The sequence below is a fragment of the Stegodyphus dumicola genome, chromosome 6, assembly GCF_044657685.1.
Source record: "Stegodyphus dumicola isolate Sdum_Otavi_A_Nest chromosome 6, ASM4465768v1".
NCBI lineage: Eukaryota > Metazoa > Arthropoda > Arachnida > Araneae > Eresidae > Stegodyphus > Stegodyphus dumicola.
This window is the reverse complement of record NC_140773.1, coordinates 738215-765152: the sequence shown is the minus strand read 5'-3', so window position 1 is coordinate 765152 and position 26938 is coordinate 738215. Positions and strand designations below refer to the sequence as shown.

The 26938-nt window shown below is 36.7% G+C and overlaps 1 long non-coding RNA gene across 1 annotated transcript in view; it reads right to left on the bottom strand.

Moving 5' to 3' along the window:
* LOC146996640 (uncharacterized) overlaps positions 1-24966 on the bottom strand; it is a 36337-nt gene extending 11371 nt beyond the window's left edge. The window contains exons 1-2 of the long non-coding RNA XR_015041530.1: positions 23973-24966; positions 12800-13026 (exon numbers count right to left, since the gene is read on the bottom strand). This is a non-coding gene — a long non-coding RNA (uncharacterized LOC146996640). The remainder of the gene's footprint in view (positions 1-12799; positions 13027-23972) is intronic.
* Between the last annotated feature and the right edge of the window lie 1972 nt (positions 24967-26938).

Here is a 26938-nt window from a genome sequence, read left to right as displayed (position 1 = left end):
AGTTATAGCTGGTATTCTTTAGCACTTATTGTTATTATCTGGACAGAACGCCTTGCATCAAAGCTACTAGGAAATGGCGCAATGAAGTAGTAAATGGGTGGTAGGTAGCACCTCTTTATCTACCGCCCTACCGATATAGTGGTTAGCGTCGCATACTGCCGTGCCGAAGGACCCGGGTTCGAATACCGGAGAAGGAATGGACGTTTGTAAATTACAGTGCCCGTGCGGCATGGGCGAGACGAAAGTCCTCTGGAGAGGTTGGGGAAGAGGGGTGGGAGACCCTCGGCCCCGCTCCTCTGGATGCTTTCCATCAAAAGTGGAGGCGGAACTAAGCTAAATCAAGGGAGCATTAGCAAACAACAACGAAGCTCTTTATCTTGCTCTAGCTTTTTTCTGACATTTTACTTCAAATAAATTTTTAAAACTTAAAGCGAAATTTTAAAACTATAATTTAAAATTTAAAAACTTGTCATCACTTTCTTGAATCAGATTAAAATGAAACTGTACTATAATAATGTATTTTTGTTAATTGTGTTTTATTCGGTTTGTTGTTTGGTACAACAATAATGTATTAATGTTGTTTAATAATAAATGATTAATGTTGTTTAATAATAATGTATTAATGTTGTTCAGTGCAATAATAATGTAATTTTTCAAACTTAATATTTGTAGTTCTGTGCGAGACAAGTGTTTAAATTGATTTTTTAAGAAGCTAACAATGTAATTAATTACATAGGGTCTCTTCATAAAAAATCCCTCTACATCACTACATATAAAAACTATAATAAACTATAATAAAACTACATATAGATCCATTTGCATTGCTTTCATTCCACCTAAAACTACGTCGTATTATCTTTTCTGTCAGAAGTGTGTGTCTAGGCGAAACGAAAGGGAAAGAAAAACATAATCTGATCAGATAACTTAAAACGTAATAAAAATCCTAGAGTTATTATTGCATAAATTATTATTATTACATGAATAGAATTTATTCACGTGAATAAAATTTTCCGCTTAGTGAGCAGTCTTGTGGAGAACAAAACGTGAAATTGCAAGACAGAATATAAAGGCATTTCAAATATAGAAACATTACAAATATGCATAGACTCCCGTATGGTTTGCTGGCAAGGTAGAAAGGTGGAAACTCTCAGACCACCCTCAGAACTGGGGTGGAAATAGAAGTCCAACCTCTTTAAGGCTCTGGCAACCATTCTTCCATGAAATACACGGACAAGACAATACCAACACTACCCTTTTACCATTTCATATCGCTTACTGGACCAATATCGCATCAGGTAGACATTCTCATTCAAGAAAACACTGCTCTACTTACTTTTCTTTTTTCCATAATATATCTCGTACTTTCTTTGGTGCCTTAGTACGGATTTTTTCTTTGGTGCCTTATTTTGTACGGATTTGTCTAGAACATCTCCAACAGCTGTTTCACTTGCAGAATATTAACATTCCGGCTTTATTTTCTGACGACCCAGCTAGGCAGCATTTTCACTTGAAGCATACGTAGAATATGCTAGCGCTCACATATCGCTTTCATAAAACGTTGCCAAAACCTCAGCAGCAACTTTCTGGTCACTGCCCTGAAACAAAACTATTATGCATTGAACATATCCTGTCTTTCCTTCCTCACGACTCTATGCAAATAGATTTAAACGATAGAAGAGTCAACATCCAGTGTATCCGCATTGGTGTATTGTGTTGACATCAGAAACTGCCGTGGATAATCTGCATTGTTGCTCTGAACCCGAACCATCCCTCTGGGTAGTCTTCGTGAAAACTTACGTTGAAGTAGAAGACCAACCTCTTCGAGGCTCTAGCAACCATTCTTCTATGAAATTACATGAGCAAGACAACAATAACAACTATGCAAAGAACTGGTAGATAGCAAAGAACAAGATAAATGATTTCTAACTTTTTGTTTCCATGGAAACATCAGTTTTTGACAAAACTGGTTGCCTAGCTCATGCAAAAGTACCGTTTTCCAAATCAAACAAAACAGGAATGTTAATCCAAACTAAAGCAAAATGGATGCGATCAAAGCGTAAAATGCTCAGCACCACAAATTCTACTTCCACGTGGAAATGCTGTAGAAATATAGCATCATTAGCAAGTAAATATGGCATATTTCTTCTTCGCTGGTGTTTTTATTTAGATACTTATTTGCATAAAGAGTAGGAAAGGTAACCTAAAAGGAAGAAAATCGATTGTAAAGAACGGAACTAAAATTTCAACAAACAGACTAGAAGATTGAACGAAAGGAGAAACCCTCTTGCAGAATAACTAAATAAAATCAAGTCATTACTGCAAAAGAATTACTTTTCTAGAAATCCTAATTTAAGAAATTAACAGTAACAATTTCCCAGACGTTCTCATTATTTCGTTCGCCTCACACATATTTACTTCAATAGGAAGAAATAAAGACAAATAGCGTTAGTCTGGGATGAACCAACAAGAAGGAAGATAAAAATTGTTAAAATCATACGCCTTCGGAATATCAGCAGCAGTATAATGTTTAGCCCAAAGGGCTATTAATTTAGTTTTGGCATTTTGCATCGAAACCTTTAAATGTCCGATTCACTTTTCAAATTGTTGCCACTAGATTTTATCGCTCTGAGATACATTTAAAGAAATTAAATAATGAAGAATCTGCATAAAAGTATTGTTACGAAATGTCCAGGCGCGGTAAGATGGCTTCCCCGCAAAGCAGTTTTAGGTTTTCCATAAAATGGCAACGGAAGGCAGGGTTGCCACATTTGGCAAGAAATCGCCCATTTGGCGGTATACCATGGACGGTTGGAGAACCTTCTGGAACGAATTATTACCGGTTTAGCCCAGAATGTTCTCGAACACAAGCCGAAAGCTATATAAACCCTGCTGGTCCGCAGTCAGTGTGTGTGTGTGCCTCGTCTAGCGGGCTGATAGTCAGTCATTGAGAGAGTGTCTCGAAGTCTCGCGCCGAGTTGGTCGTCGAGTGCATCAAGAGAGTCTTTTAGTGTATCGCGAGTTAGTGCATCGTCGAGTTTTGTCTTAGACTGTGCTGAGTCGAGAGCTATACTCTTGTGTATCGTCGAGTGCATTGCGAGTTGTAGCGTGGAGAGTCTAGAGAGTACGTGGAGTTCCGAGAACGACCGAACAGAGTCGAACCATTTGCCGAACGGTCAGAAAACGTTGAATACTGCTTGTGCGTTCTGAGTTCGAGACCAGGTAAACGAGCTGGCTGTATCATTGGTTTTGGTAGGTTTTTCAGGGCCTAAAGTGTGAATAAGGCAGTTCCCTTAAAAACTTCCACGAAGGCATCCCTTCTGTTAGACTTCGTATGCTTTACTATTTTCATAAAACTTAACCTAACCTTCTTGTTCCTTAATATCACACAAAATAAATTTTTATACTCAATAACATTAATTACGCGTCCGATTCACATACAGTGCGAAAATAAAGTCAGTCAAATTACTGGATCCGTTATAACCCATCGTCGTAGTTCTAGTATTAAATATACTTTCAAGAGCATTGCACCGCTAAAGCAGAAATTTATGCAGGTACAAATCTGCCAGACTCTAAGATTACTATTATCTAGTATTACATATTTTTATCTTAATTACGGTACTGACATTAAGATTACTACTCCGTTTTATCTTAATTAGAGTTTCGGTACATGAAACCTTTCAAATCATAAATTTCACTTTATCTCTTTGAATAGTGCTTACATGTTTCTATTATAATTCAATATCCTCATAGAATGAAGTTGTTTAACGGCTTCATTATGCAAGTTCTTAGAAAATCTCTACAAAAATGAATAGAAAAATTAACGTGTTACCAGCGTAATATATATGATTAAGAAGTTAATCTTCAAAATGGTAAACTTCCAACTGCCGTTTAATTATTTTGTACAGTAATTTTGAATAGTATCACAAGCCTCGAAGGTTACGTAGTGAATAAAAGTCATTTTTTACTATCCTATATTACGTAGCATATGTTTTAGTGTCAATTGAAATTACATGGGAAAAATCTACTGTAAAATAAAGAAAGCTATCCATTCCTGGAATATATCATGAATGCATCCAAATTATATGTAAAGCAGCAATACAACTAATTAACTACATAACACTCAAGAGGAGTGGCTAGGAGACATATCATGAGATTTTTAAAATTCATCTTTCTTTGAAAGAATTGTCTTGGTTTTAATGATGATTGAATGACTTGAACTTAAGTTATAAGGTATTTCTACCGCCTTCCTGGCGTGCCTTCCTGGTGTAATGGTTCTGCACACTGGGCCGGTATTCCAGAGGTCCGTGGTTCGATTCCCGGTGAAGGCGTTGGTAATTTTTCATCTTGCGGGCCTCCAAAAACAATCCTGGGTGGAAACAAACTACAGTGGCGCTCGAACTAAACGGTCGTGGATGATGAGTCTCCACCACACCAAGGATTTGGCGATTGGATCCCCCTAAAAACAAACAGTCGCCCTTTTAAAATGGGGAGTATATAAGGTATTTCTCCCACTTTCCTAGCGTGCCTTCGTGGTGTAGTGTTTCTGCACGCTGGACGGGTATTCCAGAGGTCCGTGGTTCGATTCCCAGCGAAGGCGTTGGTAATTTTTCAATTCTCCTGCTTCCAAAAATATACCTAATGTCTCTACAGTGGCGCCCGAACTAAAAGGGTGTTGGCTGATGATTCTCCTCACCCAGGATTTGGCGATTGGGTCCTCTAAAAACCCCAGTCACCCTTTAAAAGGGGGAGTATATAAGGTATTTCTCCCGCCTTCCTAGCGTGCCTTCGTGGTGTAGTGGTTCTGCACGTTGGACCGGTATTCCAGAGGTCCGTGGTTCGATTCCCGGCGAAGGCGTTGCTAATTTTTCATCTTGTCGGCCTCCAAAAACAATCCTAATGTCTCTACAAAGTTATTATGTGATAATGTTGAAATTTCGGAAATGATTACATGAGCGAGTGACTAGGATGCTTAATAATTAGAATGTCTAGTTTGAAATGTTCAACTAAAATTACCGGTTACTATTTTGTCTGGGGCAACAGCAAATCTTGAATTGTTCTGCAATTTTCATAATTTATATTTCTTCATCCTGAGATATTTTATTTTGCATACAAAGTAATAAAATCTTACGTTTATGGATATGCTGACAAAAGGAGGCCTTTAAACATTAAACTGTATTGTTCTAAATCATTTTTTGGTTAAGTTCTTAAAAGCCAGAATTTGTATTTGAAAAAGATGTGGTACAGTGGATCATTTTCTTGTGGTTCAGTCTTCAAAAGTGTGTGTAAAAACGCATTTGTATTTGAAGCTCTGGTACTATTAAGTCATAGGGTACTTTTTTATAAAATCTTTCCTTGGGATTCTATAACATATCATAAAAAATGCCCAAAAAATGGTTTAAAACTTAGGAACACTAGTTTTACTAGTGTTCCAACTAGTGTTCCAAGGAAATTCCTAATCCTAATTTCCTTCCTTTTTAATTATTCAATAATGGATGAAACTGAAGATAAAAAAATTTTAAACAAGCTACATACCATATAGCAATATTTTACTCCCCTTACATTCCTAAAAATCTTCGGAAATACGTCTAAATCTAAAAGAAATGATACGAATATTTAAAATAAAAGAGGCAGATGTAGGTGATAAAAATAATTTCAGTTCTCAAAAAAAAAAAAAAAAAAAAAAAAAAATTATTTAATTTAGATCGTTTTGGAAAGCATTTGCAATATATCTCATTCTACGAGCGTTTCATGCTTGTTTATCTGTATTGAAAAGTATTGCACTAATAGAAACAAAATGCTTTCACAAATTACTCTCCTTTACACAAACGCACTACAGATATTTTCTGATATGGAAAAGCCATTATGGATGCGGATGTCAGAAGTAAAATGCATCTGCCCTTCTGAAACCTGAGTATTTTTATTCTCACAGGTGTCACAAATTCATCCATTCAAGAAAAAGGAAGGTAAGTTAAAACTTTTTTTTTTTTTTCAAGAGAGTATTATATACAAGTCGATTTTATATGAAACTGTGAAAGATAAATAATGTGCGCGTAGAGTGATTGAAGATCAGAACCGTCAGAAACTGCTACACTTTTTATTTTAATAAAAATGCAAATATTCTAACTAATAAAAATATGATTTAAATTTTTACTCTGAGCTTGCATTCCTCTTTTATACTCAATACACGATTGTGCAATGTTAAGCCTGTAGAGTCATTAGGTTAATTGGAAGCATAAAAGGTAAAAAATAGCAAACGCCTTCGCCGGGAATCGAACCACGGACCTCTGGAATACCGGCCCTGCGTGCAGAACCACTAGGCCACGAAGAACTCTAGGAAAGTGGGAGAAATACCTTATAAGCCTTATTAATGAAAGTTATTATATTAAACCTAAAGAGTCATTTAAACTGCCAAGTGAGAAATTAGGAGAGAACGGGTTAATGTTGCGCATGATACGCAAGTATTTTATTTCTAAACTTTATTTGGTGTCTATTAACTGATAATCTGAAAAATTAGAATAATCTGAAAGAGGCCTGTATACCATAAGAAGCGAGTTTTTTAGAAGACCCATACATTATTACTTTATGAAACAGTTCATTAACGTGTCATAAAAGTACAGTATATTTTCACTTTTTCTTAAGAATTAAATCCACTGCATTTGTTTGCCTTCAAATCAAATTACTGCCATTATTTAGGATAATATGGTCATAAGGTATTTCTCCCTTCTTTCTGCATGCCTTCGTGGTGTAACGGTAGCACACTCGACCCGTATTTCGAGACGTCAAGTTCGAGTCTCGACGAGGACATTGCTCATTTTTCGCGTTTCCTACTTCAAAAATCCTAATGATTCTACAGTAGTTCAATCGCTCAATCGCCAGACCCAATCGACCCAGGTGGTGACGAACACTAATTCGTCACCACCACGAACACTAATTCGTCACCACCACGAACATTAATTCGTCACCACCATGATTTGGCGATTCGGTTCCCTAAACCACAGTCGCTTTTTTAAAGAGGGGGTGTTTTCTTCCTCCTTTCTGCATGCCTTCGTGGTGTAACGGTAGCACACTCGACACATTTTCGAGAGGTCCTGGTCCTCATTGCACATTTTTCATACCTCCTGCTTAAAATAACTTAATGTATCTACATGGTGAACGTTGCAATTTCGTTACTTTTTAACACAATTTGTAAATACATGCAGCCTGAAAGCTTGAATATACAGGGTGTTTCAGAAAATCGGTTACAAACTTTCGGGAGCAATAGAGTACACTTGGACAATGGAAAATCACACAGCAATGCGTGATGGGAAACGCTTTTATGGCGCAGTAGTGACAACACAAAACACCAAAGAGTAAGGACAGGAACAGTGTGACAAAAACATATTTTATTATGTTTATATCTAGTAAAGCATACGCCAACAAATAAGAATATAAACAGACAACGATCGTCATTAAAGAAGGTGTTCGAAATTACGACCCAGGCCTCACATCTCCGGCGCGTGGAGCATCTGTAGCATGCATGTAATATACATGAAGCACGTTTCCTGCATCACGGTCCGAGGTCGTGATTTCGAACACATTCTAGGATGACGATTGACGTTCGTATTTCTTGGTTTCTGCTGTACTAAGAATAATAAGTATATATCCTCGCCCTGTTCTAGTCCTTCCTTTCTTGGGGTTTGTGTCGTAACTACTACGTCAGGAAAGCGTTTCCGACCATGCATTTTTTTGTGTTTTTCCATCGCCTTGGTGTAATCTATCCCTCCTGAAAATTTGTAACCGACTTGCTGAAACGCCTTGCATATTCTAATATGTCCCATCATAGCTCACTTTTGCTTTTCAGCATCAACTTTCTTTTTCTTTTTTTTTCCACGTCCTTTGAATCGCTTCACCTAGTTATCGTTACACTCACAATAATCGCTAGAAACTTATTCTGAAGAAATTCTGTAACTTCCGCAGCTGTATACTTCCATTTTTTCTCAGCATACGGATTTTAATCCATCGACATTAGAAATGACTGCAATGAATCTCTCGTCAATGACAGACGTCAGAAAAGCGTTTCCGGCCATGCATTTTTATGTGTTTTTCCATCGCCATGGTGTATTCTATCCCTCCTGAAAATCTTTCTTTGCAATGCCGAGTATCAATTTGGTCCAGCTATACATCAAAATCAGGCTGTCCTGATCGATATAGAAATGATTGCAATGAATCTCTCGTCATTGACAGAGCCTTCTTTGCAATGGCCGAGTATCCATTTGGTCCAGCTCTGCATCAATATCAGTGACAGAGCCATCTTTGCAATGCCGAGTATCCATTTTGCATCAATATCAGGCTAACCTGATCGATATCGAAATGATTGCAATGAATCTCTCGTCATTGACAGAGCCTTTTTTGCAATGGCCGAGTATCCATTTGGTCCAGCTATGCCTCAATATCAGGCTGTCCTAATCAATATAATGCTTAGCGACGTATTCAAATCCCGGAGAAGGCTTGGATGATTGCATGTGCATAATCTCTGCGTAGGCATTTTAAATGCTAGTGAGTTGAATGTCCTTATGAGAGATTTGGCGGGAGGGGAAGATTCGTCTTAGGGTTTGTTCTCCATCAAAACTGTAACTGAATTTCCCCTATCTCATGAGGAAGTAATTCGGTTGCTCCCTGCAATGCACTCTGGTCAAAGTTCTCAGTGACGAAACGGCCAAATCACCCATATGGGCATTGGCCACTCCCGCCGAATGCATTTAACTCTAAGTGTCCAGTCATTTGGGATTACAACATATCAGTCTATCAATTTCATTCCAGGTTAGGTTAGGTTAGGTTAAGTTATTTAATTTCGGCAAAGCCTCGAGGGCTATCTGCCTAAGGGGAGGGATGCCTTCGTGGAGGACTTTCTAAGGAAAACTCAGAAATTCGAACCTCATACCGAACTACCAGTGTTCAGCTACTTTACCGCTCGGCCGCTGGTGGGCCAATTTCATTCCAAGTCTTGTTAATGAAATATACAATGTTAAGTCTGAAGAGTCATTTGAACTGCCAGATGAGAAACTTAGGGAAATAGGGTTTGCTTATGATATGCATGAGATTTACTTCTTAACTTTCTTTCTTATCTATGAATTGATAATTTGAAATATGGTACACATCTTCCTCAGATTCATACACGGTACAAACAAAATTCTGAATTTCTTATACTAGTATTTATTTGAGAATTTATGTAACTCGTGTACCATTAAAAGGGTGCTTAATGTTCTTTCTCGCAAAACGCATTATCAACAATTATCCGTGTGAAAGGCCAGCCTATATAAGGGGAAAAAAGTATTGTTACGAGTAGAAGTTACAATTATTATCGAATATTTTGTGACGTACTTTACCCCCACCTTTCCGCACGCCTTCGTGATGTAACCGTAGCACACTCGGCGCGTATTCGCGTCTCGGCGAGTACACTGCACATTTTTCATGTCATCTGCTTCAAAATAAGCTAATGACACTGCACCTTATTTAATGTGATATTTGAATACATTTGCGAAATGTAATGCTAATTATTTAGAAAGTGTAGCGATCTCACAGGACTATATTTCTTGAAAGGCGCGCCTCGGATGAAGACATAGGAGAACGGGTGGTGATGAGTCTCGAGAAGAGGAGACAGCAGACAGGCGTCGCCAGATTACACTTACTACTTATTTAACCAAGATTTTTACTTTTACTTTTTATTTTTACTATTTCGTATCGTGTGTTTTAAAATCAAAGTTCGTGGTCAACACCAAGTGCTTACTCTCACTCACTAGCCCTAGTGAGCCACATGACTTCATTTTCTCCTTTTTCCTATTCATTTCATAATTATATCGCAAGTTTAGATGATTTTCAAGTGTTTCAAAAGACATAGGTCTCTTAAATTCACAGAGAGATGTTGCATTTACTATGTTCGAACTTATTTCCAAAAACTACAAAAAACTTCATTTCTCGAACTCCGACTCCCCGACCCATTGCCGGACACTGATCACGTGTTTCTACTCTTCTAGGCTCATCCAGAAGCTTAGACTTTCATTTCGCCTCTCGCCGCCATTGATATAATCACCCATGATATGCCATGATATGCAATTTAGCAAAACTTATTTTATGCGTTCTCTCATTTATTGATCTCGCCTTCGGGCGCGGTGTACACCTCTTAAATTTTTAACTTTATGGCCTATGGTATAATGATAATATACTGATAAGAGCTCATAGTAGATAAAGCCAGCAGTAAAGATACAGTGGATGGACAAAAATATGGAAACACCTTGTGAAATGCATGTTTGAAAAGAAAGATTGATTTTAATGAAATATGTAGGTGGCGCTGGTATTTTTGACTACTGACGCCACCTATACAACTTCGTAAATGTGCTAAACAGTTCAGTTGTTGTCGGAGTACTGTTATGTGAGGTTGTCATTGCATTATGTCAGAGTTAACAGACTTCGAACGTGGGCAAATTGTTGGAACACGTATGGTAGGTGCTTCTGTAAGCAAGGTAGCCGAGGAGTTTAGTGTTTCAAGAGGTACTGTATCGAAGATTTATTGCGCATATTTGAAAAGCGGAAAAACATCATCTGCTAAATCACAGCGCGGACGAAAGTGTGTCCTGAGTGATCGTGACAGACGATCATTAAGGGCAATTGTGACGAAAAATAAGAAGACCACAGCTGCAAAAGTTACTGCTGAAATGAATGTTGTGTTACCGAACCCTGTGAGTACCAAAACAATTAGAAGGGAGCTTCATGAACAGGGAATTGCTGGCCGTGCTGCAATTGAGAAGCCACTCATTAGTGATGCTAATGCCCGTAACAGGAAAAGGTGGTGTTTAAGTCATAAAGCCTGGACTATAGAGCAGTGGAAGCGAGTAATATGGTCTGACGAGTCTTCTTTCACATTGTTTCCCACTTCTGGCCGAGTTTACTTCTGGAGAACGCCATCTCAAGCCTATAATACAGACTGCTTGTTGCCAAGAGTGAAACATGGCGGGGGTTCTGTTATGGTTTGGGCAGCCATATCGTGGTTCTCTGCTAGCCCCATGATAACTGTGTCAGGGCACATGACTGCCAAGACTTATGTGAACATTTTGGCCGATCAAGTTCATCCCATGGTACAAACTTTGTTCCCCGATGGTGATGGTGTCTTCCAAGACGACAAAGCCCCTGTTCACACAACTCACATTGTCCAGGACTGGTTTTCTGAGCACAAGGATGAGTTGTCCCATCTCCCCTGGCCACCACAGTCACCAGACCTGAATATTATCGAACCTTTGTGGTCTACATTGGAACGGAAAGTGCGTTCTCGTTATCCACCGCCAACATTATCTGAACTTGCCACCGTTTTGCAGGAAGAATGGTATAATATTCCCTTGGCAAACATACAGGAACTGTATTTATCCATTCCGAGAAGACTGCAAGCTGTTTTGGATGCCAACGGGTTTCCTACACCATATTAAGCAAAGAAACATGTTTTTTTAAAGGTGTTTCCATATTTTTGTCCAACCCCTGTATGATCCAAGATCCAAGATTACACTTACTCTGGATTTGATGCTGTGAGGTACGCGGTTAAACGATCTCGTAAGTTTCGATTTAGAAATGCTGAAATGTTTACCTACACGCTTAAGAAATTTGTATCAAATAAATTCTAACTTGAATATGAAAAAGTTGCTTCTTATTTTATAAAGCCTTCTGATATAGTATATTTAGTACTAGAAACCCACCAAAGAAAGTAATATTCGTTGATAATTCTCAATTTTTATCGATACACCTGATGCTCCCTACTCTGCAGCAAAGAAATGTATTTACGTATTAACGCAATTAACTTGGAGCAATCTGGCAATTTTTAGAGATGCAAAGATTAAAGTTACTTATCCGATGCAAGTTGAGTCTTTTCGTGATTTTTTTATGAAACTTTACAAACTATATCTATAATTTAAAAGTCTGCAAATTTTATCAACGTATCAAACGTAAACAGGTACTTTTCCGTTTCGCCGGCGCAAATCTCGCCAAGCAGACTTTATTGGCGACAGCATACAGTATACACATAAAAAATGTTAACAAATGTTAGTTCTAAGAATTTTTAATTTTGAAGGCATAAATATTTTAATATCGTTTAAAATTTTGTAAAAAGCCAATAACTAAACACAATAAATTTGTAAAATAACATTAGTTTAAGAATTTACTATAGTTTTCATAGTTCAACAACCTGATTCGCCCGTTCGTACCCGTCGTGACCCCAAGTTATCTTATCTCACATAAACTACGCTACAAAAATCTAATTCTCTCAGTAATTATCTACATTAATTTCCAGTTAAATCTTAATTTGGAGTACAAGTTTAAATGCAAGAATTACTTCAATTCGTACGAATAGCTTATGTAAAACTGCAGTGCTTTATTTCACTAGCGCATTCTCATTAGAATGGATAAATTTAACCCTTTACTTTCCCTTTTCTATATTTTCGCTTTCGGGTGAGCGGTGTGATGACATCTTAATTGACTTAATGACCACGAATGGTCTTATGGCATAAAATTGAACTATCTGGTAAAAATTCTATGTAATTGTATGCCAGTATTGAAAGAAACAATCAATCTGATAAGAAACGGCTGCGACTTGTTTTGAAAATGAGGTGTAAAAGGTTACCAGCGAGGATATTCCGTTTGGCATCAGTTGTACCATTATTGGCGACTTTATTGCCTGCGCCGGCAAAACGGAAAAGTACCCGAAAACACACACATTTTAGTTATTACATAAGAATTATTTGATGCAAAAAAAAAAAACAGTAAGTAAATAAACACTTACGTTCTTCGTGAAATCGTTCTGCAATATTTTGCTCTGTTCCTTTCCCCGTGTACAAAGAGTTCTGTTTTCACTTAAAAAAAATCTGAGAATTGCACAAACTCCGCATCGTGCACATCTTCGGCATTGCTAACAGGATTCTTATCAAATGCATCTTCTTGTTTCCTTTAGGAATTTCGCAGCAAAATTCTGTATTCCTGCTCGCTGTTTCTTTCATTGTTGACGAACTCCTAAAATGACAATTTTAACATTAAATTTAAGGCACAAAATACCCCGAGTTTCGATAAAAATCTTTAGAATTTGGAACATAGCAAAAAGAACGCATACAAAAATAGCGACGCTATTTGACTAAAAAGATTGTTATGGATATGGCTGCCTGAAGACTTTATGCGCATGGTTGCCAGAATTCAAACATTCCGATAATTTTGCTATTTCTACTAAAGTATTTGCTATAATACGTAGGAACCCAAGCACATCATTACGTTTAACAAACTTTAGTTCTTATTTATGCTTTATTCATTGTTTTACTTCCTGAAATACGTTATAAAAACGCAACTGAGTTTAAAATAATCGTTTGAAAAATTGTGCTATACTCTTACAGCGGTAATATTGTATTCGTCACTATTATCATGCATGTATCTGGATTCAAATGGGGTTCGATTCCAGGAAAACGGGCTAGCTGAGTTTGAGTTTTTATGGTTTTCTCCAGGTGTAACCTGTATAAGAGCCATTTTACAGTAGAAAATCCTCCACGAAGGCATCCCTTTCCTTAGGCAGATAACCCTATCATGCCTTGTCATAATCTCAATATACCATCAAACGAATTCGAAAACTATTTTCTTTCCGAGATTACAATAAAACAGTTGTTACGTTAACAAAAAGTAGAAATTCAATGAAATTAATTTACGCAATTCATTTGCCAATATTGAAAATATTACTTTCTTGCTTGAAATCACAGCATTTTTTAATCAGTTTCATTAAAAGCAGTTTTCTGTAATTTTCAAAAGTAATCATTTTAAAATTATTTTTTAATTAAGGTTAAGAATGCAATTTAAGACATTTAATAAATACAGATCATAACAGTAACTACCATACAGATGATCGATTTCTTTCTTCTTTTGATCGATTTCTTTCTATCGAAAATCGACTGCTCTTTTCCGGGAATCACTCATCTTGCTGGATTGATGTGGTAATCATTTTAACACAAGGACACACTTGAGAGAAATGCCGCAGTTCCTTACAGGTAATCATATCTAATTTGTAGTCAACTGAAGCTCGTGAATCAATAAAACAGAATATACAAGGTGTTTCCGAATTCGACCGACAGATTCAGTGGGGGGATAATACGTATCAAGACATGAAAAATTGTCGTAGATATTAGTCAGTTTATACATATATACGTTTAGTGGGAGCAAACCAAGTTTAGTGGGAAGAATCGCAAAAATAGGTGTGAAGCTGAATGAACAAAAAAGGTTCAATATTCAGTATTATGTACACTTATTTTACGTAAAGCAGGATTAGAATGCTTAGCAGGTCACCGTCAGAAAGAAGACGAGCTTTATAGGAATTGTTCGGAGTTGCGCCTGCGAAGGTCAGTATATAAGGTATTTCTCCCACTTTCCTAGCGTCCTTCGTGGTGTAGTAGTTCTGCACGCTGGGCCGGTATTTCAGAGGTCCGTGGTTCGATTCCCAGCGAAGGCATTTGCTATTTTTCATCTTGTCTGCTTTCAAAAAAATACCTAATGTCTCTACAAGTGCAAAACAGACACCGACAAACAAAGGATTGCCGGACACGTTGAAAGACTGCATTCTGAGTCTTTCCTCTCTATTCATTTTAAAGTTTCTCAGTTTTTATCTGGTTACCGTAAATTTGAAAGTAATGGTAACTTTGTTTGTTCTTAGATTAAAACGAAACAAAACAATTTATGTGAATGTTCAAAAAAAGTGCCTCAGGATGTGGAACATTTGATTTTCTCATGCTCTACGCTTGATGGCCCTAGATTATGCTTGCAGAACGATTTGAAAATGTTCGGTGTGGTGTAGTGGTGTATTTAATTATGGCAAAGCACACTAGGGCTACCTGCCTAAGGGGAGGAATGCCTTCGTGGAGGACTTTCTAAGGGAAACTGGTTCGTATACATGTTACACATGGGGATAACCACGAAAACACCCATGCAGCCAGCCCGTTCGCGGGATTCGAACCTCGGATCGAACTACCAGTGTTCAGCGACTTTACCGCTCGGCCGCTGGTAGGGAAAATGTTCGGAGTGACTTGGCCAGTGAACTTATCTGTTTCCGTGAAGTCCAAACTCCTATTCTCTGTTTTTGTTCGTTTTATTTATGCACGTAACTTTTAATGTCCTAGTTAACTTACTTCTGTAAGCCTCGTGTTGTACATATGGGGTGCACGGGGAGTCTGTATGTTTTCAAATAAAAAAAAAACGTATCAGCAATATCTGCTGAAGCAAGGATGATCCCCGCGTTCTTAGATCCTCTGTCGTATCCACAGGTGTCTGATAAACAACCGATTACAGGTGTCCTAGAAGAAGAAATTCAAGAGAATGAGATCCGTGCCACTTGGAATCGGTTGATTATCAGACGCCTGTAGATACACTTGAGGATCTGAAAGCACGAGACGTAGTTGCTTACACTGGAATATAGTGGAATTGTTAATTAAAATAAATAAATACGCTGGATTTCATAACTTGAATTTAATAAATACATTGGAATTCTTTATTAAAATGTAAAAGACACCGGGTACATCGCCAAGTCCAGTGCAATGACCTTCGCAGACGCACCTTCGAACCATTCCCATACACCTATCTCATCTTCTGCTTTCTGACTTTGATGCACTATAACGTTGCTTTACATCAAATAAATGTTTTTATACTTATTAGTGGTCAGTTTTGTTCCATTGGAGGTCACATCTTTCATAACTATTCTTGAGATTTTCTCCCACTAAATGTGGTTCGAGGCAACATGTTCTATGGTTATTTTCATACACTTGCTGCCTACTGTTATCCCCCTGAATATTTCGGTCGAATTCGGAAACACACTGTATATATAAAGTATCAACAATATAAAGAAAACTATCCCCTAGGAAATTCGAAGTGAAATTTAGAAAGCAAATCTGCACTAATTCGGAATTCAAACAACAAAAATCAGCGTTATATTTTCAAAATTTTCACAGGACTGTTTTCGATAGTTTTACCGAACCACCATCCTCAGTTGCAAAACCGCAAATGAACAAGATAAGAAATAATGATTAGATAAGATAAAAAAAATCTGGACAAGAATAAGCACGTGGCGCCATCTGTTGGTGAAACCAGAACTAAAACATAATTTCTTTAAAGGCCGAAGGCAAAGATGGATTGGAATTAGGATCGTTAACTAGAACAGAAAGATTTTTTTTGAATGTGAAATGCCTCTAGAAAATCCAGTTCTCCAATGGAAGATGTTTTTTGAATAATTTTGGCAGCAGAAAAATTGAAAGTGTGATTTTCGAACCAACAATGTTGGGCAACAGAAGACTTCTGTGTTTCCTTTTTCTAACATATGCCTCATGTTCCTTGACGCGAAATTTTAAGGCTCTCTTAGTTTGGCCAATGTAAATTAAACCACACTGGCAAGGAATCCTATAAATACCCCAGGAATTCATATCCGGAATGGGGTCCTTGAGTATGTAACTCGGAATTTTATTGATGGGAGAATAATCCCTACGTATCTATCTAATCATTATTTCCTATCTTGTTCATTTGCGGTTTTGCAGCTGAGGATGGCGGTTCGGTAAAACCATCGAAACTAGTCCTGTGAAAATTTTGAAAATATAACGCTGATTTTTGTTGTTTGACTTCTGAATTAGGATTTGTTCGGCGTGTTATTGTGTCTTAAATCTGCACTATTGTGGTAATAAATGATTGGCCATTTAGAAAAGCAAATGTGCATTACTGCGGCAATAATTACGAATACACTGGAATTGCTAATTAAAATGTAAAAGAAAAGAATAAAATAAGAAATTTATTGCTGATTGCATAGAAGAAACCCTACTTATCAAAGAGAATCGGAACCTCTCCATACAACCCTGAATCAAGGAAAGAGCAATTCGTCATATCTGAACAAATCCCTTTTCAATTTTATATTTCTATTAAATTTTAGAATATCCGTTTTACATCCTATCCATTCAGATATGCGAGAAAACTCATCGACGCACGGAGACCCTATTAATTAAAAATAAATTAAAAATAAACTTAAAAAATTGAATAGAGATCTAAAACTGAAAAGGGTATTTATTGTTCATACATGCGAGTTGATGAACCGTGCTTTCGTTGAGTTATTCAACGGTTATCTGGAGAGTTTCCAATTCCCATTGATACGCAGGGAACTTTCTATGGAATCAGCAATAATTATCAAATTTCATTCGTCTCTTTTATATTTTCGTTGGCAATTCCAGTGCACTTATTTACAAATTCCAATTATTTATTCCAACAAAAGTGCACATTTGCTTTCTAAATTTCACTTTCCTAGCAGATAATTTCCTTTATATTCTGCATTGGTTTATTAAACTAAATATTATCTTTCCAGCAATAGCGTAGGATTTTAATTTTTACCTCTATTGAATAAATTTTTAAAATTCACTAATTGTAAAGTTTTTCTGGGCCCAAAGAGGCAATTTGCCCAGAAAGGCTATTAGTTTCGTTTTGGCATTTTACAATGGTTCGCTGTAAACGGCGTTTCACTTTTCAAATGGTTGCCACCAAATATTATCGGCCTGTATTATATTCAAAGAAATTAAATAATGAAGAATCTGCATAAATGTATGCACGTTTCTCGCATTCTGATAAAAGAACGGTACCTAGAGCCATCAAAATTTGAATATGAATAGTACAGTGACTACCAATAAGTATTTGGACACCTATGCAAATGACGATATCTCCGATCCTAAGGTACGTAACGGACTCCGCCGGTATATATCGTGTAGGAAACAGCATCGGCTTTAGTCGCATGCAAAATGTTTCGCAATTCGGAGATCTCTGATTTAGAGAAAGGTATAATTATCGGGTATCACAAATGTGGCCGATCCTTAAGGGACATATCTAGCGATCTGAAGTACCCAAAATCGACAGTGGCCTATGTGATTAAGAAGTGGAAGGTGAGCGGTGATTGTCGGAATGTGCCCCGAGTCGGCAGACCAACGAAACTGGGAGATAGGGACCGACGAGTGCTGTCCAGAGAAATTCGGAAGAACCGCACCCAACCGATAGCCCTCATCCGCGAGGAGTTTCAACAGGCATCCGGGAGTATTGTTTCAATGAATACCATCCGTAAGGAAGCACATCTGCTTGGTTTTCATGGTCGTGCTGCTGCCCATAAGCCTTTGATCACAAAGTCCAACCGTGCAGCTCTGTTAATGTGGTGCAAAGCACATCGAAATTGGACCCTAGATCAGTGGAAACGGGTTCTTTGGAGTGACGAATCAAGGTTCACCCTTTACCGTTCGGATGGCAGGGTCTGGGTCTGGCGTCTATCTGGAGAACGTCTCCTGCCAGAATGCATTGTGCCAACATTCAAGTTCGGCGAAGGTGGAATTATGGTCTTGGGTGTTTCTCCTGGTATGGGCTGGGACCCTCGGTCCCCATTCATGGTAAGCTCAACTCCGATGCCTACTGCACTATTTTGGATGACAATGTGCTTCATCCGTTGTGGCAGTTTTACGGGTTGGACCCCTGTTACTTTCAGGACGACAATGCCAGTTGTCATGTTTCGACGTTAACCAAGGCTTGGTATGGTGTCAATGGAGTTCATCGAATGAACTGGCCTGCCCAGAGTCCAGACCTGAACCCTATCGAGAACCTCTGGGACGAGTTGCATCGCCGAATTCAGGGGTGCACTACCAGTGCGAAATCGGTGAAGGAACTTCTATGTCTTCTGCAAGCCGAGTGGAAGAAAATATCATTAGATGTCATACAAAGACTTGTGGAAAGTATGCCCCGGAGGGTCCACGGTGTAATTACCTCTCGTGGAGGCTCTACCAACTATTGTTTTTGAATAAAGTTAGTTTTTCTTTTCTATCACAGGTGTCCAAATACTTGTTGGTAGTCAATGTAGAATATGGGCATGTAGAAGACCGAATTTGAATTTAAAATTTGTTTTGTTATCAATTTTCATGTTTTGGAACACTTAACGAATATTTTATTAACAAATTAAACGATTTGAAAGCGAGCAATGGCAACACTGTACGGGAAAAAAAATTATCTACAGCGCGCCAGACTGTGCATCGTAAATTCTAAAGGTATGCTGTTTTTAAATTATTTTGTGACATTACTGTTGAATTAAATTTTGTGGTTTAAGTGCGAAGTGTGTGATTATGGAAAAGACTCGAGGGCTATCTGCCTAAGAGGAGGGATGCCTTCGTGGAGGACTTTCTAAGGGAAACTGGCTTGTATGTACGTTACACATGGGGAAAACCACGAAAACGCCCATGCAGCCAGCACGTTCGCGGGATTCGAATCTCGGACCGAACTACCAGTGTTCAGCGACTTTACCGCTCGGCCGCTGGTGGGCGTTTAAGTGCGAAGAACATGATATTTAATAAATAAAAGTAGCGCACAAAAAACGTTAAGAAAGCCCACGGGTGTAATATAAAATCTGAAAACTTCCAGATTTTTATTTTAGCTTTCTTGTTTTTCTTTCCTATATATGTTTCTGTATTTCCCTAATATTAACATTTAATTATTTTTCTAGTTTTAAATTAGGAAATTTAAGCGATAGATACAACATTGGCCATATAACAAACAATTAAAACTTAAAATAACATAGTTGAATATAACCTTACAAATCTCCTTATCCTACAGGTGTCTTCCCTTACATGACAAATGCTGTAATTAGTGAATACACTATGCGACTTAATGTGCAAAGACTGTCCTAGAATTTATATCTAGAATTCGTTCCTCAGTTTGTCATTATCTGATAACATTTCTCGGAATTCGAATGCTGGCATTACTAGACTATTAAATTAACAACCCGGTAAGAAAACTGAGACTTTTTCGCTTACCTAACATGCTGCATTTCTGACTAAATTTATTAGTAGAAACAAATTTCCAAAGCCAATTTCACATTTCATACGTGACTATTTCTGTTTAAAACCCTTGCTTTCAGAATTCCTGTTATTCCTAAACTAATGTAGTCTATCGTCCGATAATGAACATGACGAAGCTTATTTTCCACCAGTTTACTTTCTGTCACGAGATGAAAGCTAACGTGGAAGATATTTCTGAACATTTAAATTGCAGCTTTTCTTAAGTACAGATAAGTTAAATTCTCATATTTAACAACGCACCGAATTAACTGTCTAAAATTATCTTCACGAAACTATGGCAATACACACTTGCGTAAAATATGTATCTTGTGTGTACTGTAGTGGCCCAGTTATTGGATGAGAAATAATTATTTTTTATTTCATATATTTATTCATGTGTTTAATTACTTTATAAAATTAACTTTAATTATTTTGTTAATATTCATATTTATATTTCTTTTATGCTGAATGGCAATAAGTAGTTCATATTTATATTTAAATTTATTTATGCTGAATGGCAACTAGTTCTAGTTCTGATTCATGATTGCTAGGTTTTGGTTTAAAAACGTTGCTCGTAGCGTCGCATTTCGATAGCTGGAAAATAAAATGCAATAACTTAGCTATTTGTTTATAATTATCGCTGTTCCTAGTCATAAATTAATTTTAAACATTAGTAGCCAAGGCTACATCGTGGTGACCCTGATTAATTTTCGAAATGTCAACAAATGACTCTTCTGAAACTGCTATGAAAGATACGATGCAGTCACCGGAGCTTCATAAGGTGAGTATAAAAATACATCCTTCTTGGACTGATAAACCGGAAATAGGGTTTTTTCAAGTTGAAGCTCAGTTCAAAATTAGTAATATCGTTTCAGAAGAAACGAAATTTAATTATTTAGTTTCACAGCTTGAACCTAAGTTCGTCGAAAATATTTGGGACATTGTAACGAACGATAGTGCCACAAAATATTCGGATGCTAAAATTAGGTTATTACTTTTATTCAAAGAAAGTGAAAATGTACGGATTAAACGTTTGATTACTGGTATCGAACTTGGAGACATGAAACCAAGCCAACTTTTGCAGAAGTTGAGATCAGTTGCTACTACAGATGTGTCTGAAAATCTAATCAAAACTTTATGGCTGGAGAAGCTACCTGAATAAAAAATATATTATTAGTCAGTGATGAAGATGTAACCAAGTTAGCGTCTATGGCAGATAAAATTAGTGATATGAATCGGAAACCAGAAGTATTTAGTACTAATGCTCCTTCCGTTCCCGCAAATGATTTGTTGCAAAGAATTACCTTTCTTGAACAAAAAATTGAGCAAATAACCATTCGCTCACGACGCAGGGACTCGGATTTACGTAATTCACGTTCACGATCTCGAAGCCGATCTCGTAAACGATATGACCCTACTGGCAAATTTTGTTTCTGTCACTTTCGATTTGGAGCAAAATGTATTCCAGAGAAATGCCAGCCTCCGTGTGCTTGGGTAAAAAACGATTCCAAAAACCAGGAAAACTCGAATCTGCAGTAGGTTCAGCGGCAAACGCTGCTGCAGAAAATATGAAGGATTGTCGCAAATTTCGTTTATTCGTTCGTGACCGAAGATCAAATTTGCACTTTCTTATTGACAGCGGAGCTGACGTAAGCATAATTCCTGCTACTTCACAGAATAAATGTAAAACTGAATACAAACTGTATGCAGCTAATGGCACAGATATTTCCACTTATGGCATAAAAACGCTAACTCTTGATTTGGGATTACGTCGTGATTTTCAGTTTCCATTCATAATTGCTGATGTCACAAAAGGTATTTTAGGAGCTGACTTTCTTCACAAATATAAATTGCTTATCGATATAAATAAGAAAAAATTAATTGATGGCGTAACACAGCTTTGCGTCCAGTGTGATGCCGCTGCTATTTCCAGTGATTACTCAGTAATAACATTAAATAAATCCATAAAAATTTTCGATTTACTGTCGAAATATCCCGAAATTTCTAAACCTAACCTTTTTCCTACACAAATTAAACATGGTGTTACACATTTTATTACGACTGGTGGTCAACCCGTTTATTCAAAGGCACGACAGCTCGATCCAAAACGCTTAGCTATAGCTAAAGAGGAATTTAAATTTATGCTTGACAATGGAATAATTCGTCCATCAAACTCCCAGTGGTCAAGCCCCTTGCACCTTGTTACGAAAAAGGATGGTTCATACCGTCCTTGCGGAGACTACCGACGATTGAATGCGCAGACGATACCTGATCGATACCCAATTCCTCGCATTGAAGATTTTCATCATATTTTAAGAGGTACAAATATTTTTCTAAAATTGATTTATTCAAAGCTTATTTTCAAATTCCCATTGCAGAAGAAGACAAATGTAAGTAGTGTAGTGGCCCAGTTATTGCATGAGAAATAATTATTTTTTATTTCATATATTTGTTCATGTGTTTAATTATTTTATAAAATTAACTTTAATATTTTGTTAGTATTCATATTTATATTTCTTTTATGCTGAATGGCAATAAGTAGTTCATATTCATATTTAAATTTCTTTATGCTGAATGGCAACTAGTTCTAGTTCTGATTCATGATTGCTAGGTTTTGGTTTAAAAACGTTGCTCGTAGCGTCGCATTTCGATAGCTGGAAAATAAAATGCAATAACTCAGCTATTTGTTTATAATTCATGCTGTTCCTAGACATAAATTAATTTTAAACATTAGTAGCCAAGGTTACAATACTACACTTTTATTGTTCATTTTTCCCCTTATATGTGTAAATATAGGGGCGACTTTGCGTCGAATCACTCTGAATATCCGTTTCTCTTTCCAAACTGTTGCCATCAAATATACTTGTATTATATTTGAAGAAATTAAATAATGAATAATCTGCATCAATGTATGTATGTTTCTCGCATTGTGATAAAACAACGGTAGCTAGATCCATCCAATTTTGAATGACGTAATTCTACTGCAAATATGGGTATCGGGAAGCCAAAATTTGAAGTTTGGAATGTGTTTTATTTTCTTCATATTTTGTGAAACTTTAACGAATTTTTGATTACCAAACTCAAGGACTTCAAAGCGATCAATAGCAACGTTGTACAGAAAAAAAAAAAAAATAATAATTTATCCTCAGCGCATGAGACTGCATATCGGAAATTCCAAAGATATGCTCAATTTAAAATTATTCTGTGATATTTCTCTTGAACTGAACTTTAAGTGCGAAGAACATGCTATTTAATAAATAAAGGTAATACACAACACACAAAATGTTAACAAAACGCCCCTTCGGACATAATTCAATGAACACATCAGAGACCAAATAAACACATCAGAGAAATTTTCTTCTAGGTGTTCAATAAATCATATTTTATTTACGACTAGCTTTTTCTTCCCGAGGGAAGTAAAGGCTAACTGCATATAATGAAGAAACTTTGCCTACCATCTAAATGCTACTGTATACATAAAACGGAAATGAAACTATTTGACATCAAATGATTTTTCCATGGAGTTCGAAACTGCGCAGTGTTGCTTTTTAAAAGGGGCACTCAATTCTGAGTTATTTACCACTGAGCTTCAAAGGTATCGTTTATAAAACATGTAACTAGTTGCTGTGAAACTATTACAGATATTGTTATTAGATGCTTATTATTTTATGAACATAAATGATATAGTTCGCAGATTTCATCTGGTACGTTCACTAATCTTCCATGAGGAGCTATGCAAAATTAAATTGTATTTTAATATTTAACAGCCATAAATAATGTTTAAAACATTTGATTAAATTTGTAGATCGCTAAAATCTGTGCGATTTGTAAAATCGCTAAAATCTGTGCAACCGTCTACCAAAGTAGCACCGGCAGGGGCGTAGCTAGAGGGGGGCATCTGTCCCCGGGCGCAGAATCCAAGGGGCGCCGAACTGATGTTACGACATTTTAGAATTAAATGTTTTCCATCCTTGGCAAGCAGTAGGGGGGCGAAATCTTCAGTTGTCCCTGGGCGCTGAAAACCCTAGCTACGACTCTGAGCACCGGAGCTTTCAATAAATGTAGATATTTTTTTAATTATATGGGGAGAATATATCTTACCTTGACGTCTGTGAACACACTTCATAATATGGCTGAAGAATTTAGTGTCTTGAGGAATACGTAAACTAGTCCAGCTGACATTAAACATTTAATGAAAATTATTGACGACTTTTACAGACTATGAAAATGGACAACAGGAGCACGAATATTTACAGAAAAGTTGTCACAATAAAAAAAATAAAAAACAAAATTTCTTGCGTCTTTAGAACGTGGTAAACATCTTTTAACATCTTGCACCTCTTTTGTTGTCATGGCGGCCTCGTATGCGTATTATTTACAAAAGCAATTCTATCAGAAAGCTGGTAGCGCCATCTGTCGGTCGTGAAAGATGACATCTCACAAATGCGTATCTAATATGTACTTTACGAAATAGAAGTTTGCTAAAATAAGATGCAGAGTTTTATGAAGACACTCTGCGTGTTTTGTCTCAAAGCTAGAAATGGAAAGACACTGAAAAATAAATTTTAGCCTTTCATACGTAACTATTCTGCAGATTAAAGTATTTATTATGTTTTATACCATTAAAAAATAAAAATTCTGTATCTTTACATGTAAAGTTAGAGGAGATATTTATGACCATACACACACAGACCTTTTTTTTTGTTTTGTTTGTTTCCGGCATTTTACTGAAGTTGACCATGATATTTGAGAACGAATTTAAAGAACAGCTACCAAACAGAAATCGTTCGGTTTTGGAATTAATGATTTCTGTTCTGCTTTTAAGGCATGACTAATTCATTAATCTAAAGTATTCGAAATGCTACTTGCATTAGACGCAAGCTAGTGGAGAACTTTCTAAAGAAACTGGTTAGTACTGGTTAGCAAGTGAAACCAACGACGATCCTATGCAGCAAGCCCCTTTCGTCGTCGTAAATCGACGTCAGAACAAACTAATACACTGAAGTGTTATAACACAGATCGATATGAGGTTGTTCAGAGTATACAATGCGTATGTACACTGAAGCAAAAAATAAATAAATAAATAAAAAATAAAATGGGATAGCTCTATATCTCCCGTTCTACTGGGCCAAATGACGAAATTCAAATTGCATTTTTCATGTCTTGGAGCCTCGGCTTAGGATATGTATTAGATTTATATATAGCATTATTCTAATGTAAGTATTTTGACACATAATCGGACTTTTTCTGATATGACATGCCAATTTTTTTTCCATAGCTCAATTCTGCGACTCAAATTATGCCTAAATATTAAATTCTGTAAAATGTAGCGAGAAATTTAGGGAGAAATTCAAAAATTTATCTTGGCGCATTTTTTAGTTTGCGCCAATAATTCACTTGGCGAACTTCTTAATTTAGAGCAACCTATTTTCCTATCCTTTTCTTTATTGCACACGAACGAAAAAAGTCATCGTTCATACTTTCAAATAATTTCAACAAAGTGCGTAAACCGCATTTGGCGCTATTATCGCTTATAACATGTATGCCAAATTTCAAAACGCATCAATATGTAAATTCATGTATATCTTAGAAACTTTGAATAAAATACTCTAATTCTTTGCACGTATGCCTAGAAATACATTTACTTTAAGATTGATATTAAAAACTTTATAGGTTATAATACAAAAATGTTTTCGAAAAATTTATGAAAAATATTTAAAAATACAAATTTAAAAAATAACTCATAAAAATGTCATGAATTATATTTGGATTAAGCCTAAACTTCGAATTAAGGAAGAAGGAATCAAGTAAGTTTCATAAAAAAGAGATATTAATAAACATATATCAAATTCAATTAACATTGCAGAGTTAAAATTTAGGAGCTAATTTTTTAGAAACTACTCTAGCAATTTTACAAAACTTGGCACTTTGGCGTAATATGAGTCGCAGAATCGAAATGTGGAAAAAAATTGGTACGTTATTTCAGAAAAAGTCACATTTTGTATCAAAATACCTATGTTAGAATGATGCTATATATAAATCTAATACATATCCTAAGTCATTCTTTCGAGACATGAAAATGCAAGTTGAATTTCGCATTCGGACCAGTAGAATGGGTGATATAGAGCTTTATTTGGGGAGGGGGAGGGGGCGCGCGGTGTATATAATTGGTTATATTCACCAGTCACCGATATCTGTGGAAACTTCAGTGTTTTTAACCCATAGAATGGCAGATGTTTATGATTAAAGCTACATTCGTTCTGATCTAATATTGAGAGCTTTTGAAATTGACCACAAGATTCCGGAAGTAAAAGTGAAATTTGGGTATTTTTACACATAATTATTTGATGAAAATACAATAATTACCACAGTTTGAGCAAAGGATTGACAAAACTTCGAGTGGACATGATCAGCTTCACCTAGCAAGAATCGCTTCAGGAAATAAGAGTGTAGCGTTACATCAAATGTTAACTGGGACTCAATACTGGAGTCTCAATAAACATCAGAGTGAGGAGAGTCAACGTTTTGCTTCCTTCTATTGGCCAATCAGATTAATTCCCCCGATTAATTTGGAGCACAAATCTACGCAGCTATTTTGGGATCGGAATTTCAAGTACCGGGTTCTTCTTCCCTGCAAACAATTAGCTGGTCTGGCCAATCGCATTGCTATGCTTTGGAGCAGATGGAATGATTTCCACTTGGAGATTCATCGATTCACTAAATTCATCGATTTCACTTGCCAACAGGAAAGTGTACATATTTTGATGGTTTCAAAAGGGTATAGTGTTTGTTAAGCTAGCATTCAGTGGATCACATAGTAACATTTTGTACGCATTTTCCTTGATGGTTTAACCTACCTATACTCTAAATTCATTGTGTTGGATTTAACTACTTAGAGGGCAATCTGCCTGCCACAAAGGTTTAGCTACTCCAAATTATGGTTAAAAAAAACCTCAGCTAAATCTGAACTCTTGCCATGTTGCCCGTGTTATCAGTTCTCAAACTTATCGAGTATACCTGATAGTTGTTTCTTATTCAGATAATGATTTTTGAAATAATTAGACCAA